The 16,352-nt window shown below is 34.9% G+C and overlaps 1 protein-coding gene and 1 non-coding gene across 8 annotated transcripts in view; both read left to right on the top strand.

Moving 5' to 3' along the window:
- The window catches only part of Mctp (Multiple C2 domain and transmembrane region protein), a 185,648-nt gene that overhangs the window by 112,392 nt on the left and 56,904 nt on the right, over positions 1–16,352 (top strand). For 2 of the 7 annotated variants that reach the window (XM_064041289.1, XM_064041286.1), the window contains exon 1: positions 4,491–4,858. The exons of 3 other annotated variants lie outside the window; for them this stretch is intronic. The gene's annotated coding sequence lies outside the window, so the exon portion shown is untranslated. Of the gene's footprint in view, positions 1–4,490; positions 4,859–16,352 lie in introns of those variants that run through there. 2 more of the 7 variants (XM_064041287.1, XM_064041288.1) reach the window with 2 other exon arrangements.
- On the top strand, positions 932–1,003 carry Trnad-guc (transfer RNA aspartic acid (anticodon GUC)). Its single transcript has one exon. It is a non-coding gene; the product is annotated as a tRNA-Asp (tRNA).

The following is a 16,352-nucleotide window of genomic DNA, read 5'->3' as shown; positions in this document are numbered from 1 at the left end:
TAATTAACAAATTCAGTCTCCACAATCGGATAGGTACCTACCTGGACAAAAATTTGCACTTAGTGCTATCTACCTTTTGCATTGCATAAAACGTACCTATATTTTATTTTTGTATTATAACCACACATTACTTACCTAATAGTTATTATAACCCTAATTAGCTATTATAACCCTAATTATTGTCGTGATGTTGGCTAGATTAGACTTTGTCTTTTTATGTAAATAGACATAGTAGATATATGACTAGTACCTAGATATTATTATAAACACTAATAATAACGTTCTTATTCTTAGAGAATCTTTCTTCTAAGAACTAGCAGAAATGCAAACATTCGAAGTGTTTGCTCAGCTACTAAAGCTGAAAGCGTTTCGACTAGGACTTTAGTTTGCTTTCCAATTTCATCGGAAACTAGCAGCAAAATGCAGTAGAAAAGGAATTTCTTGAGACTAGCGATTATAGTAAGTACTTACTTAGATTAGTTATATAGAACTACTTACCTGCACCGTGTTAACTTTTATTCATCATCCTCCTGCCCTTATCCCAATTTTATTTGGGGTCGGCGCAGCATGTTTTCTTCTTCCATACCCTTCTATCTGCCGTCATCTCACAAGTAACATTCTTTCTTACCATATCTACTTTCACACAATCCATCCATCGTTTCTTTGGTCTTCCTCTTCCACTATATCCGTCCACGTTCATACTCATCACCTTCCTCACAACATGACTCTCATTCACCGTGTTAACTTTTATTGTGAAATATAATTATTTGCAACAACTTGATTGCACCATGTAATTATAACGATAACCAAACCATAACCAGCCGTCAAATATATTTGACCAATCGGCGCGGCGCGTTGACATAATGCCACCTCGTAATGAGATTTGTGTCTGCTGTATAAATTAATACACTATTTCAACCCTATAAGCAAGTCTTCGGTAGTATAGTGGTAAGTATCCCCGCCTGTCACGCGGGAGACCGGGGTTCGATTCCCCGCCGGAGAGAATCTTTTTGCGAATTGTTTTTCAACTTTATAGCTATTAGCATGTTCCTTAACTTTTTGACCTTCAGGACAAAGGGTTTATAAGGGTCTATAACCTATAACTTTTCAACATAAAACACGATGTACTGCGTAACTATTGACGCCCATCGACAGAGATATTAATTACTTCGTTGTTGAGTGATATTCATTTTTTTATTATATTAAATGAAATATGTAATTTTTTAACAAAAATTACATTTGCAGTGAAAGTTTTCAGAATCAAATGATTTTAATATTTTTAAGCTCGAAGGAAGCTTTATTTAAAGCAGCGCCACCCAGAGTCATTGTTTGTAAAACTTTAGTTTACAGTTTGACCACTAGATGGCGCTTATACAAATATTAGTAATGCTCCAAAGTTAAAAAGTATACAACGTTGGAAGTTATTCAGACTTTTTAAAATGTCCTTGTCTCTTTAAATTCTTACAGGAGTAGAAGATAATAAAACAGTAGCAAAGTACCAAGAAAGAATCTCATTACTAAATCAATTTCTTACAACAAACTTGCCAATAAAACTCCAATTTAGTTCTGTTCATCTCTTCTCACTAGTAAAACGTGAGCGATACAAACTACTATAGTACCTAAGTAATTACTAAAGTTAGTGTTATTCTCAGAGGACGAATGGAGGAACTTAAAACATTCCAAGTTTATCACCAGTAACAAACCGAGTTACAACTCCTTGGAGAATTTTATTGTCTTCCGGGGTTTTACACACGGAATCCTAAGACCATTGAAAATGTTTTATGTAGGCACCTAACGTACCTACGTACTAGCCGGTTCCAGTCTTTCCGGATGCATGAGGGAGGGAACTACTTCCAGTATCAGAACTGAGAACTTATTTATTTTTGCGAATATGGGTAGGTACATGTGGATCCTATCCGGATAAAAGCTGACAGATTCTATTCAAAAGAAACAATATGAAAAGATCGATAGAAGTTGAAAATAATTGTTCCATCAGATCTTGAAACTGCTAAGATTCACACCATGCCACCTAAGTGACGATTGTTACCACTAAAAGCGTTTCCTGGTACCTATCTTGTTCTTCGACCAAACCTTTAGCCGATGGATTTGGTCATCTGAGTAGGTACTCAGTTAGCTATAAAAGTATCGTATCGTATTATTATCTACATAAACACTTAGTTATCTAAAATATAAACAAATTCAGAAACGGCGATCTACTAAGTTACCTACCCGTTACAGAAGCTATTTATGATTTACCTATGTATGACAACGAATCCGTACAAATCCACAACTCATTCAAACAATTCAGAAACAACAATAACCTAAAATTATGATTTAAACTAGCTAAAAATACCTCGCGGGTGAAAATCCACATTCTTGATGGATTATTTCCTTTTAAACTTCGAAAGCGTCGGTATTTTCATTATGAATGCGCTAGAATCTTTCGTAGGTTTCGAGAAATACTACAAAATATATTTCGTGTAAAATGTTGCAACCTCGATAAAATTTCAAATGAAATTCTTATCTACAAGAGGTGCGATTTACGATTGAAGTTTTTAAATGCAAGAAGGTCTTAAAAATGCCTGTCGGGGCTGTGGTATTGTTTAAAAGAGTTACTGTAGCGTTGGTACATGAAAGGCTCCAGAACTAACATGGTGTTTGGTGGGTTTTAGTCAGTGGTGAGAGTCTGATACTCCCTTCTACCACACCAAGGAAGAAGAGAACTTGATTTCCCAACTGCCACAAAACTAGATCAAAGAAAAAAAAATATGGGGTGTCACTTTGAATTGAAAATCCTTACACGCTACAATACAACTATTGAGCGCATTTAAATAAAATTTCACACACTGACAGACAAAAACATAGATTACTTTGTAATTCCTTTAATTAAGTAGTCCCCTCGGGAAACGGATCAAAAAACCGGCTAGTAGTTCATCTAGAAGTCACCGTCAGCTCTATTTCAGTACCTAGTTAGGTAGGTACATATATTATTACCTACTGTTAGCTCATATACATCAATAACTAAATAAAATCACAACAACAAAACAAAATATCTCGTGCAAACACACTACTAATGGAGCTAGAAAGCTCATTCATGCAGAAATGCGTAAACTTGCCCCAGTTCCCTTTGTAAAGGAAAATAACTAACCTGATTATTATAACAACGTGCTTCAATCTGTGTGTCAAACATATAAACAAGAGACGACGTGTGAGAGATCAAAGTATCCCTACTAATATAATAAATGCGAAAGTAACTCTGTCTGCCTGTCTGTCTGTTACGCTTTCACGTCTAAACCACTGAACTGATTTTAATAAAATTTGGTACAGAGATAGAGTTAACCTTTAGAAAGAATATAGGATAGTTTTTATACCGGACTTTTGAAGAATTCTCTGGGAAACGCGATATAACCGAACTCTACGCGGGCGAAGCCGCGGGCGGAAGCTAGTATGTCCATATAATAAAAGACACAAAAATGTATGTATGACTGGCTTTAGGTATATGGTAGAAGACACAAATATGGATAGATGACTGGCTTTTTTCTTGCGTATTTCCTTGTATACCTAAAGAAAATTAAGTACCTACGAGAAGTAAGTAGGTATCTTTATGTATATCTATCTCAACAAAAGGTGGTAAATCGTTAAGTGACCCCTTCCGCTGTAGGTGCAGCATGAAGGAGTGTCAGACTTTTACTGACTAAAACGATAATATTATCGTGCTAAAACCCACCATGTTCCTCTTTGAGAGCTTTGTGTACCAGGGCCGCGGTACCTCTTTCGAACAATCTCCGAGCCCTTATAGTTACTAACAGTAAGTATTTAGTTAATTTCATCCCTATACAAAAATATTATTGTCATCAATCGGTTCAAGCTAACAAACCCTGTAACTTTCGCAATTAGGTATTATTAAAGTGAGATAATTTAACGAAACAGGAAAATAGTTTTAAATAAATAAAGTTATTTTAGAACCGTAATATTGTACCGATATGAGCATTATTATGTAACTCAGGTAAATAGTATTCGATGGTTCGGAGTTCCAAAAGAAAATCTCCTGATTCTCTATTGCATAAAGTCCCAATTAGGAAGTTTATGCATCAAAATATGTAGGTTCATAATTAGGCAGCCAACATCCCAACTGTAATTGAAATCAGATGTAAATAACTCTTCCAACTCTAGACGGAGTGGAACGGAGTATCAGACTCTTAATGACTGAATAAATGATATCCTTGTATGTTTCAATTGCCTACTAAAATACTCGATAGCTTTATCAAATAATCTCGTAAGCCTTAACCTACATTACGTTAAACCTCTTTTCAAAACAAAACAAGCTGAAGCCATATTAAATTTCAATTTTAGAACAGATTGAGTACCAAACATTCTAAGATTGATTAATTTCACGTTAATACGAACAGCTGTTTTCCAGGCTCCAGTAAATTACAGACCTGAAAATGTCACTAGCCTGAAGCCTGAATTCTAGCAACATTTTCAGTTATCGCCCGACTGCCGAGCGAGCAAGTCGTGTGGCTTCCAACACCGTATCGAATTTTCCCGCCAGATTTTTACCGCGCTTTTTTTTTATTTCGCAATTTGCCGCCATATTTTGAAATATAGTGTTTTCAAATTGTAATTTAGTGTGTGTAGTGGTGAAAAATGTTGTGGAAAAATAGTGGATTGTGAATTTTTGAATGGATTTGTGTTATCAATGGCCATTCATGATTGGATGGCTTACAACTCAGTGGAGGAGCTATAGTGTGTTCAGCTTTATAGTGTTGTGACTTTTTCATGTTTTACAAGACAAGGGATAAATCACAGTTTGTTGTTTCGAGGTAGAATGGTAAAGAAATAAAAACAAATGACAATCGTGAGTCAACAGCTTCAGTCAGCTTTTCAGCTGAAAATAATTTTATTCATGCATTTATGCCAATGAGCTTAAATTTTTCGACGTAATAAATATTAAATACATTCTTCGTGACAGAAATACTCGAAATACAATTTTACTTCGCTTGTTCTGTGCGTTTTGTGATGATAGGTCAATGAACAGCCAACCGCAATGTTTTTCTCCGATATTTCCTTGAAGTACCAATTAGAATGATGATCTAATATTATTTCTAGACCTGCTTTAATAGGGGTCAAATAAAAGGCCTAAATTCAGTGTTTCTAAAACGATGATGCCATGACGATTATGGTAATTTAAAGAACTATCACAGTCAATTAAAAAAGTGATATGAATTGCTTGATTGGCACTAAATAGTGTCTTAAGTCACTAAGTTATAGGACACTAGCCAAGCGTGATTTTTGGAAGCAAAATTTTATTTGGTGATAGGTAACTTCACAGCTTGCAGTAAATTTACATAGAATTATTTAATCGAACATTACGCTAATTACTAAGTACATAGAATATAATTATATACGAAATAAATTAGCAGGTAACTATTACAGTTTTTAGTGTGTGTGTGTGTGTGTGTGTGTGTGTGTGAGCATCTATATTGTGTAGATTTAGTGTGAAATTATTGATATTACTTCCTAGGCCAGGATTTTCTTATTTGCCTTCCGCATTCAATTCTATGCCCCATCGTTGAGTACCTACATATACTGAAATTCGAACTTTTTCGAGCGATTTCACCCGAGTCCATAGCAATAACCACTTAACCTGCTTCCATATTATATTTAAGGAACATCTGTGTACAATTGCACTCGGTTTTAACTTTGTGTTGATTATATCGCTGATCATCCTGTATTTTAATGTTTGTTATAAAAATAAACATCAGACATTTTTTATTAAAAACAAAAACATAAAAGAGAGCAAAATGAAGATATTTATACAGAACACTATCACGTGTGTGCTCATACATACATAAACTACACCTAATTACCTCATATGAACTCTGTAGACTTTAACGCTATTTTTATGACGCGTAAGGTTTCTAAATTACATTCTGAGAGATAACAATAACCCTTTTAATAATAAAATAGCAATCTTATCTAGCTATAAAAACGAATGAAAATGCTCTGCTTTCAAATAATCGCTCGTTTATTTTTAAATGAAAGAATTTTATAGCATTTTTCTTCTATAAATACTCGTAGTTTAATGACTTTTTAGAGTGATAGATTTGAACTTAACGATAAGCGAAGGTTCAATATCTATTGTTACTTTAACGAAAGAAAATAATGATATTTTTTTATTTTAAGCTTTACTAACATAATAAAGAGGATATTTTTTTTTGTTTCTTTGTACCCTGAAGGCTCTGAAACTGCTGAACTGATTTGTTTCACTGTTGGAAAGCTACACTTCCCGAGTAATATAGGCTGTTTTATCCCGGTACGGGTAGTACTCCCACGGGAAGCGAATTAAACCGTGGGAATCCAGCTAGTTTCTAATATGAAGATTCTGAGAGAAGAATTTGAATGTCAAATTATTTATTATCTTTCCAAGAAATAATTAAACTCAAAATAACAAACGACTCAATACAATGTAAATCTCTGACAAACAAATCTTTGCATGTATGTATTTAAGTATTAACATTTAGGTACCTATCTAATTGTTTGTATGTAGATTTTTCTTTATCTATTGCGGCCTTGACCTTCTAATGTTATTGTAGACTCAAACAATAAAATTAAAAGTAATGTCCTAGGTCTTTACATTGTCCCAAAAGGTCAGTTTGTTTGATTACAGTAGGAACATTTACATCACATTATTTACCCTATGTTTAATTTAAATCCTTACATATGTAAAAAAAAGTTGTCCGTATATTGCTTAAGTAACTGATAAAAATAGACTAACTAAGCATTGATTCCACGTGAAATTTGACGTCTGACCTCTTTTCCCTGACCTATGTAGAACTATACATAAGTATACATACTAACATTATAGGTTAGTTTTCACCCGCGACTTCGTTCATGTCCCAATTTCCTACGAAACTAAGTCCCGCAAAACACAAAAATAAGCCTATCTCCACGGTTCAGACGTTTCAGCGTGAAAGCCTAACAAACAACCTTACTTTCCCATTTATCCCTACTAATATTATAAATGCGAAAGTAACTCTGTCTATCTGTCTGTTTGTTAGGCTTTCACGTCTAAACCACTGAGAAAGAACATAGGATAGTTTTTATCCCAGACTTTTGAAGAGTTCTGTTGGAAACGCGATATAACCGAACTCTACGCGGGCGAACCCGCGGGCGGAAGCTGGTACGTAATATTAGTAAGGATTTTACGTGCTCATTCATGACCTACACAAATATATTTCAGTGTTTGTAGGTCAAACAAACATGATCATAATAGTATTGGTTGCTCATAGTAAGTAGTTTGTACGTGACGGTAAACCATTTCGATTTATGTAAGCCGATTGCAGACAGAGATAATGTATTTTGGGGCTCCATGGTACCAGACAATGTGATTGGTCGAAAATATTTTGAAGAAAATTGAAGGGTGTGGACACGCTTAAATTATGGAGATAGATATTATTTTTTACCTGCTTTTAAGTCAAATATAATAATATTTGACTTTGTACAAATATAATAATATTTGACTTTGATTTGGATTTTTTATTCATGTTTTAAAATGAGTTTGTAGTGACCTAGGTATTTTTTTATTCAGAGTACAGCATTCTTTTTGTCGTGTATTTTTATAAAAATACTCCAAATGGTTTTGTAATATTTCTGTCTCACTAGTTCCTTTGCCTCCCAATCAGTACCTAGTCTCCTGAGATATTTGGAGAGGTACAATGAAAACCGCACGAACACCTAAAACGTAAATCTAAACTAAGACAATCGTTACTTACACAGATTTAGAGTAGTTACAGTTGTTTCAGGAGATAAATACTACAAACTACCTAATGTAGTAATCCTCTAAACTAGGATACTAAATGCGAACATACGCGTACTTGCTACGAACGTGACTTCACTTTTTTGATAAACGCATCGCTCAAATATGGATAAATTAATTTAAAAAAAAGTGGGCAGAAAAACTAGTCAAAAATATGCCGAAAACATTGGAATTGAATTTTCCAACTTCGTACATAGGCTACGCAAATACAAGCTACGACTCGATCTTTAAGCGACTATTGCTAAATGCTTGTGATGAATCTGATAATTTGTATTGTGTACGCTTAGGACCAAAATATCAAAATCTTCAGGCATTAGAAGATTAGCATATCCTAGTTTAGAAACAACCTTAACTAATTGCATTGCTTGAAATAATGCCAGACCTTTCAGGATACATGCGAAACAAACTTTTTTGCATTTGTCTCCGACCAAATACCTACTAGATACAACCATATCAGGAAGTGCAGTTTATTACATTAAAGTGAAAACCATTGACGCCTTTGTTTAACAGAATCCAATTACTAGCACCTACTGGTTCCTTGAATAGGCATAATATGTGCATTTGAATGTATTCCCTATGTATGCAATCAATTAAGCACTTAACGGGTAAGTACAGTCGGGGACATTTACCACAGTTCCTGAAAAACCTGTTTAATAGTTACGAGCATTTTCAAAGGTATACATTAAAACCAATTAAAACGCAACATAATGGTACCTAATAAATTAAGATGGAATTATTTTTTTGGTTTGCTTGTACCCAAAGGCTCCGAAAATACAGAAACGGTTTGAAAGAATCTTTCCTTTTGGAATGCTAGACTATTCCAGAGTAACATCCTAACTAATATTATAAATGTGAAAGTAACTCTGTCTGTCTGTCTGTCTTTTCTTCACGCCTAAACTACTGAACCGATTTGTGTGAAATTTGGTACAGACATAGTTTGGAACTTGAGAAAGGACATAGGATAGTTTTTATTTCAAAAAAAAAAAAAAATTAAAAAAAAAAATTATTCCGGACATATAGCGCCATCTATTGGTCAAACCAAAAATATGCCGGAAGTCACTATTCCATGCGAACGAAGTCGCTGGCAAAAGCTAGTAGGCTATATTTTGTCGGAGTACGGAAAAAAAGAGATGAGGGTGAAACCGCGGGAACACACTTGTATTGAATAAATATACTATTGATTTATCAATGAAGACCGATTATGATAAAAAATTTGTGGATTATGTACATTTAGTGGCACCGTTGGAGTTCTATTAAATAATTTACACAATCTCGTGAAAGTATTAAACTACAAAATTGCATAGCTATAAAGGTAGCTCAGCCATTAGTGTCCCTGACTGTACCTTTGTGTGGGCATGAGTACCAACCTCCCCACAATTTAATTAAAACTGCACAATGAAATATTTCCTGCGTTTTGTTCGAGTATAAATAGATTGTTTGCTATAGATAAGTTAGTTATTAAATGTTTGGCTAATAGTGTTGGATTTGATGAACTTGTTTAGTTTGTGAAACTTTAAGGTTAAGTGATAACTTGATTTGGATGAAATTGTTTCGAGTATTATGTTAAAGGATGACAGAAGTTTGGCTGGTGGAAATGTTCCTTTAAGAAACATTTATCCTGAAAATTATTTCATTGTAAACAATTATGATCAAAATGCTTCAGTTCTCCTCTTATAACTTTACCGCTCCAAAGTTCACAGCGAATTCATTACAAGCCAACTTAATTGCCACATTTTTAGACTCTACACCTACTCCATTTTCCCATCTCATGTAATACCACTCATGTATACGTTATAAAATCATCTATCTTAATCCGCGTGGTTTTACGTGTCCAATTTACTCAAACATAAGGCAGTAGAAACCATATAAATGGCTAAACCGTAAAAACAATAAAGCACACAAAACAAAACAAGAACAACAAAACAAAAGATTTATTAACAAAACTAAAACTACGATGTCCTGAAAACTCGACGCTCCGTCCTTTCTAGAATGTATTGAACTCTGCTCTTTTGTCGTGTATTTTAAAGTGCAGTGAGATTTGGAGAAAATCTACTATATTGAAATGGTGATATAAAAATCGTAGATTCGTGTCGTGTATGTACAATGAGTTTTAATGTGGAAAAGTGGGATTTTCAATAATGCATCATCATATGCCTAGCCTTTTCCGAATTACGCTGGGGTCGGCTTCCAGTCTAAACGGATGCAGCTGAGGACCAGTGTTTAACATGCAGCGATTGACTATCAATATTCTTCGCCGCAGTTACCGGGGCAACCCAACACCCCTTGGTGAGACTTCCAAGTCATAAATTCTGCCAAGATTTCATCATTACAAGTTGATCCACGGACCGACCGCGACAAGCGTTGCTTAACCTTACGATAGATTGATCCGCGCGGCTTTGACTTAACCGGGAGCTCTTCAATAGCTTTCAATCACAGATAAAATAATATTTGGCCCTAATAGTAAGGGATTAAGGATCAACGGAAAACTGTTTTGCCGGTAGGTTTTCCGAAAGCAAAGTAAAATTCATAAAAAGTGGTACAAATTGAGATTCCGAGATTTCTAACCGGAAAGCCAGTTCACTAAATCTAAATTGATTCCAAAATTGGAGTTCAAGTATACATACAGAATCGTATTTTATTATCCATGTACCTATCTACTACTCGTACAGACTTTTTGTAGGAAAGTTAATCGGGCTGTATTGTTATTGCTATCAGTGTGTTCTATTTTTCCCTACAAAAAATCGGTCATTTTATCGTGGGCCTAGCCTAAAACTTTGTTGTTTTGACAGTTTCAAACGATAGACAAAGTGGGTCACAATATCATACATGTCATTGGTGTATAAGTAGGTACTGCATGGTAGGTACTTTAGATCCAGTTGAAACGTCAAGAGTCACGAACCACGTCGCTGTCGTATTAGGCTAAATCGAATATATCTCCGAGCATACTCGTGTGGCTTACAAAATACGAGGGTTATAAATCTGACGTCTCTCAGAGGTTGTTCGATAGTGCCCTACTTACGGCGCCATCTTTGATTCTTAGTTCTGTGTCAAACGTCACTTGTATTTCTTATAGGTCTTATTTTTGTCTATATTTGCAGCTCGTACTAAAGGTCAAATCTGTACAGTATCTTGTTCATTAATTTCTCCTTCTCTTACCGAGTGAGGTTTAATCACCTAACAAGCCTTAGTGTCAGACCTTTCTCAAATTCATCTCGAGGCTTCTGTTACTGTTACTGTTACAGCGTTCTTATCTTTCCATTGCTGGTCTCGGGCCTCCTCTCACACGGAGAAGGATTGAGCATTAATCACCACGCTTGCTCAATGCGGGTTGGTGATTTCAGACTATATAGTCCAGGTTGCCTCAAGATGTTATCCTTCACCTTTTTATCAGCCATTGGTGTCCAAGATAAACTTATAGGTACATACAAACTTAGAGAAGTTGCATTGGTACTTGCCTGAACTGGAATCGAACCCACACCCTCATTACTCGAGAAGTTGGTTCTTTCCACCACGACTTATACTCGAGACTTATACTGTTTTATACTCGAGGCTTCTGCTAACGTGAAATGTAGGCACTAACAAAATAATACAGTGGGTCAGAATTATTTGAATGAATGAGAGCTTTTTAACCGTCGTCATTAAACTGGAAATTATTTATCTGAACGCGTACATAATATAAAACTATTTAAAATACAAAGGCACGGGTGCTGGCAATTAGATTTGCTTCAGTGAATTCAGGAAGCTAAAACTGCTGCCTGAACTAAGTACAGTCAACAGAAATTTCTTTATTTATGTGGAACTTGCTTTTCGCTTTAAATTCGGCATTTCAACTCAACCATTGTTATCCAAAATATACTAAAATAGTAAGTACGTGCTTGTAACTTACAAAAGTTGCTCTGGTATCGAACCCAAATACTAATAAATACAAATACTCTATAGGCTGGTGTTTTGGTGGTTTTTAATGTAGTTGTGGGGGTACCACCCAAGCAACTCACGTTTTATAATACTCGCTGTGTTTTATTTTCAGTATTCCGCTGAAAATTTTTTTGTCATTGCAATAAAATCACTTATATCAGGCCATTTAATAGCCGAAGGTACATAAAAAATATACCTACATATACAAAACACTTGAATTGAAAACCTCCTTTTTGGGAAGTCGGTTAAAGAAATAAAGCAATATGTTCTAAAATATTCTGTCGGCAGTACTTTCAGTCAGACGTAGTGCAACAAAATTGTATTTCCACATTGCACATCACCTCTTGCACTCGACGCGAGGAACGCAACTGACATGTCACTGCATAGAAGTGCAGCCGTATTGATGTAAATGACGTGGAGTTTTCGTAGTATAGAACTCTTAAGAACTTCACGTTCTATTTTCATTACAAGTGTATGAAAAGGAATACATAGATAGGTACTAATCTATTTGTAGCAGTTAGGTTAGTTATGAACACTTTATAGCTTTAAGCTTTCAGTTCGATTTCTTCACTCTAAAACTAAAACATCCATCCTCCGAGCCTTTTCCCAACTATGTTGGGGTCGGCTTTCAAAAACTAAAACTCTGGTATTCAATTGATACTGGTATCAAAAAGATAAACCTAGACTGACTTATTTATCCGCGAAGGCTACTATTATTTACTGATGAATTTATCAGCAAAATACATAGTCCCAAGGGCTGCGGGCAAATGCTTGTACACTATCGTATCAAGCACTTACCAATTCAATTCCTCCAGACCTCTTTTTTGCACTACTTTAAAATACCTTCTTTCAAAAGAAGCGCTTTAAAGCGAGAAACTCCGGTAAATTCGGGCATCTAGGTCATTAGCGCTCCCTAGGCGCGCGTGGGTCTAACGACAGACAGTTCGCTCCATGCATTGCTATAACTTATACTGGGAATTGCAAATCAATTGTAGTTCATGTGCAGTGGAATAGAATATTACAGTTTTTTTGCTATTTGTCTTGCCTAATGGTTTTGGTATGAAGTTTTAGTGTCAGAGACTTTATAAATAAACAAGTTTTAGTGAGCAGCTTTTGCCGCGTCCGTAGAAATTATTTGACCTACAAGAATAAAGGTTCAAATAGGTCGAATAGTTTGTGGGATTCGCGTGTCATCAAAATATCTTTGAAAGATATATGAAACTTTCAAATGTGTTTTAGCTATAGGTACTTAGCTTTGTTATTTCATACTACATGTAATAGGACGTCGTCATAACAAATTTTCAGTAACTATGTAGTTATATAAATTCGGGAGAAAATCAGGCTTTAAGCTTTGTCAACCATGCCAGCAATAAACATGATATATTTGTTTTTCGCCAGTTATTTTTATACCCCGATAATGGAGATAAATTGAGTAAAACATCCTGTATATTCCTTTATCTACCCATGTCACTGTATCAGAGGTTTTCCGACCGCCAATCGATTTATATTATATGGGTAAATAGCCCGGCTTTTTTCAGATAAGTGTATTTTGTAATTATAATTTTTATTGAATATTAATGTACACACTATACATATATACAAACTTAAACTACTTATCTTTATACAAAACTAAAAATAAAATACTATATACAAAATGTATATAAACATAAAACATAATTTTGTAATTATTACATTTACCTATGAAATCCAATTTTGTTATCTATGTAATTGTGCATGTTTAACTATATGTTTTTTACTACATGTATATGTTTACTGCATGTTTTTGTTGGCTATATCGCAATATCCTTTAGAGTACTTACCAACACATTGCAGACTAAACCGTATGCCAACAATTGATCTGATGGCTAGCAAAAACTATTTTTAATGAAAATCAAAAGTTTTAAGTCGGTCTCAAAATGGCTAAATACCTGATCTTGAGTAATGTATGTACCTACTGCCATTTAATCAGCATACTGATTTATGAGCCCATCTAACCATCTGACTAAATAGTTTGTAGTGTGCGCATACTCTTAATTGTTATTATATTTTTTGTTAGGTATATCGCAAAATCCTTCAAGAAAACGTTTTTGTTTGAAACCAGCCCAAAAAGTATTTAGGTAACTGATTATTCAAAGTGGTAGAAGGTTTATTATCATTGAGAAAGTTCTGGAAGCTTTGTTACGGAAATTGCGACAAAGAAGCACAAAGCCTTTAGCTTAATGAACGACACTCCTTTTGGAAACAATGTAGGTATTGTCAAAGAATACTAAATACGTAAATAGGTAAAGAAGGGAAAGTATTTACTTATTTAATTCTTTATTAGAATTCCATAAGTTACACGAGTAGTAAATACATCTTAGAAAATAGGAACAAATTGGACCTAATAGAGCACAGCTTGTAATCAAGTCGCGTCAGCAGTTTCGGAGACTGTTAGGGTGTAAACAAAAAAATGCTTCCTGTTTATTATATTAGTCTAGTATTGTAAGTAGAAATAAATGACACTCACTTATAAGTATACAATTTGGTTCTATATTTTAGTGAAGACATGTTTTTAAACGCCTCTGCAATTCCAGAAATTACCCCAAAATCTTATAACGGCACTGGATGATAAAATAAAGGCACTGGATGTATGAGCTTCACAAACTCACAAACTTTGCCTCTCTATAATGTTAATATAGACGTAGTTTCGTGGTGATTAGTATTTAAATGATTACAAGCGATATTATGGTAACAGAGGGTTGGTGGTCAAATGCTAATTAATGACTCGGTTAATCACCATTTACCGTAAATTATGCCGTGGCCATGACCAGCCCGACTAATTGCAGCTTTGCAAGGAAATAAGCTAAATGATCGCCTTATGAATTAAGGTATTATTTAATTATGATATAAAAAATTTAAAAAACTAAAATCTTCATCGTCATCAGCCTTTTTACTGTCCTAAAGCAGGCCGACCACCGACCGAGGAGCTTTGAAGACATAAAAGTCCAGGTTTCTTCAAGATGTTTTCGTTCACCTTTACTCAGTCATTAGTGTTCAAGATATATATTTGGATAGTACATGTAACTTAGTAACTTACATTGGTACTAATACCTACTCTGAAAAAAAGCTATTGCATAGCATTCTGTATCAACTTATGCAATTATAATTTCTCACAAACAGCTGATTATGTATTCGTCCGATTTCGGAGCAGCTCGTCTCGATTCGGGCGAGTTCCGTAAAGTCGTACAATACGTCTAATCGCACGACACACAGCGCCGCGCCGTGTCGAAGACTGCCGAACTGACACGACGTTAGACGATGCACGGCCTTCAAGCCACACCGTCGTCCGTGCCCGTCGGAGTGGGGAGCGTGAGGTTTTTTCGTTACGGAATTTCTGGATTTGGTCCCCGCGCTCAAGGCCTGCGATAGAAGCTATGCAATAGCGTAAAAATCCCCTGTTATTTTACATGGGACGAAAACTTTGGTCAACTGAGGTTTGAGTATCTGAAACAGAATAACCATAAAAACAAATAATTTGTCACGTATTTCATTACATAGTGTTTTTCTCGAAAAACAAATGTGTATATAATTTCTTATTGGCTTCCATTTTTTGTCACAGCTACAGAAATTCATGACGGTGAGACGTGAGTTGAAATAAATAAATCCGGGTCCCTGGTGTGATATGTGAAAACAAACTGTTAAGGCCTGAATGTTTCATAGCTTTGTTTACAATTGGCGGAAAAATAAATGATAAAAAGCTTTCAGTCGTAAAATATTCTTTAAGTATTTTCTTAATTTTGACCAGTCTTCATCTTATCGCAACCCTCTTTTTTGAAAAAAGATCGTGGGGGATCCCTCCTTCATTAAAAAAATAATTCAGAATAATGGATGTTTACTTGATTGTTACTGCTATACAATTAATACTGAGGATCCAATTTGTTTTAATGATGTGATTTAATGTGCCTCCTTAATGCTCCTGATGTAATGATGTGATGCCTCGAAACAGCTCTAGCACGGGTTCTAGGCTACTCGGGTAGTTAAGCAGTCAAAAAATGGGAACCTATTTGTTTATTACATACCATCATAAGAAAAGATTATAAAAGTAACGTTTTTTGTTACACTAACACGCAAAAAAATATTGAACAACAAGACATGAAGCAGGTTTTTTCATCGTTTAGCCAACCAATTACGTTAACGCCTATCGGTGAATTCACCCAAGGCATACAGGGGATGTTGTTTTAATATAAACATACGCCTACGAATCCCGATATCAATTTATTATTCAATAGACTTTTCACTCGGAACAATTTCATTTTAAAGTTCAGACTGTCTGCTGTTTATTTCTGTAACAGTACGAATAGATATTTGACCTTTATATTATGAAAGTTGGAAATACCTACGCTGTAATTTTAAGAAGTACTGTGAAGAACTTTTTGACTGTTTTAATGATAATTATGATTTATTCATTTGTTTTGGAGATTTTCTATTTATATTTCTGTTTATAGAATACTGTATCTGTGAGTTTTCCGTTTTAATATTACTTGAGGAATCTACACTATTATAATGACTAACCGTAGTACCACAAAGTATTTTAAACGTCTATTGAACACTTGTCTAAAAAATGACAGATTTTGACGTT

This window comes from Helicoverpa armigera, chromosome 24 (assembly GCF_030705265.1).
Source record: "Helicoverpa armigera isolate CAAS_96S chromosome 24, ASM3070526v1, whole genome shotgun sequence".
NCBI classification, from domain to species: domain Eukaryota; kingdom Metazoa; phylum Arthropoda; class Insecta; order Lepidoptera; family Noctuidae; genus Helicoverpa; species Helicoverpa armigera.
The sequence above is the reverse complement of the archived record's forward strand: the minus strand, read 5'-3'. Positions and strand labels throughout refer to the sequence as shown.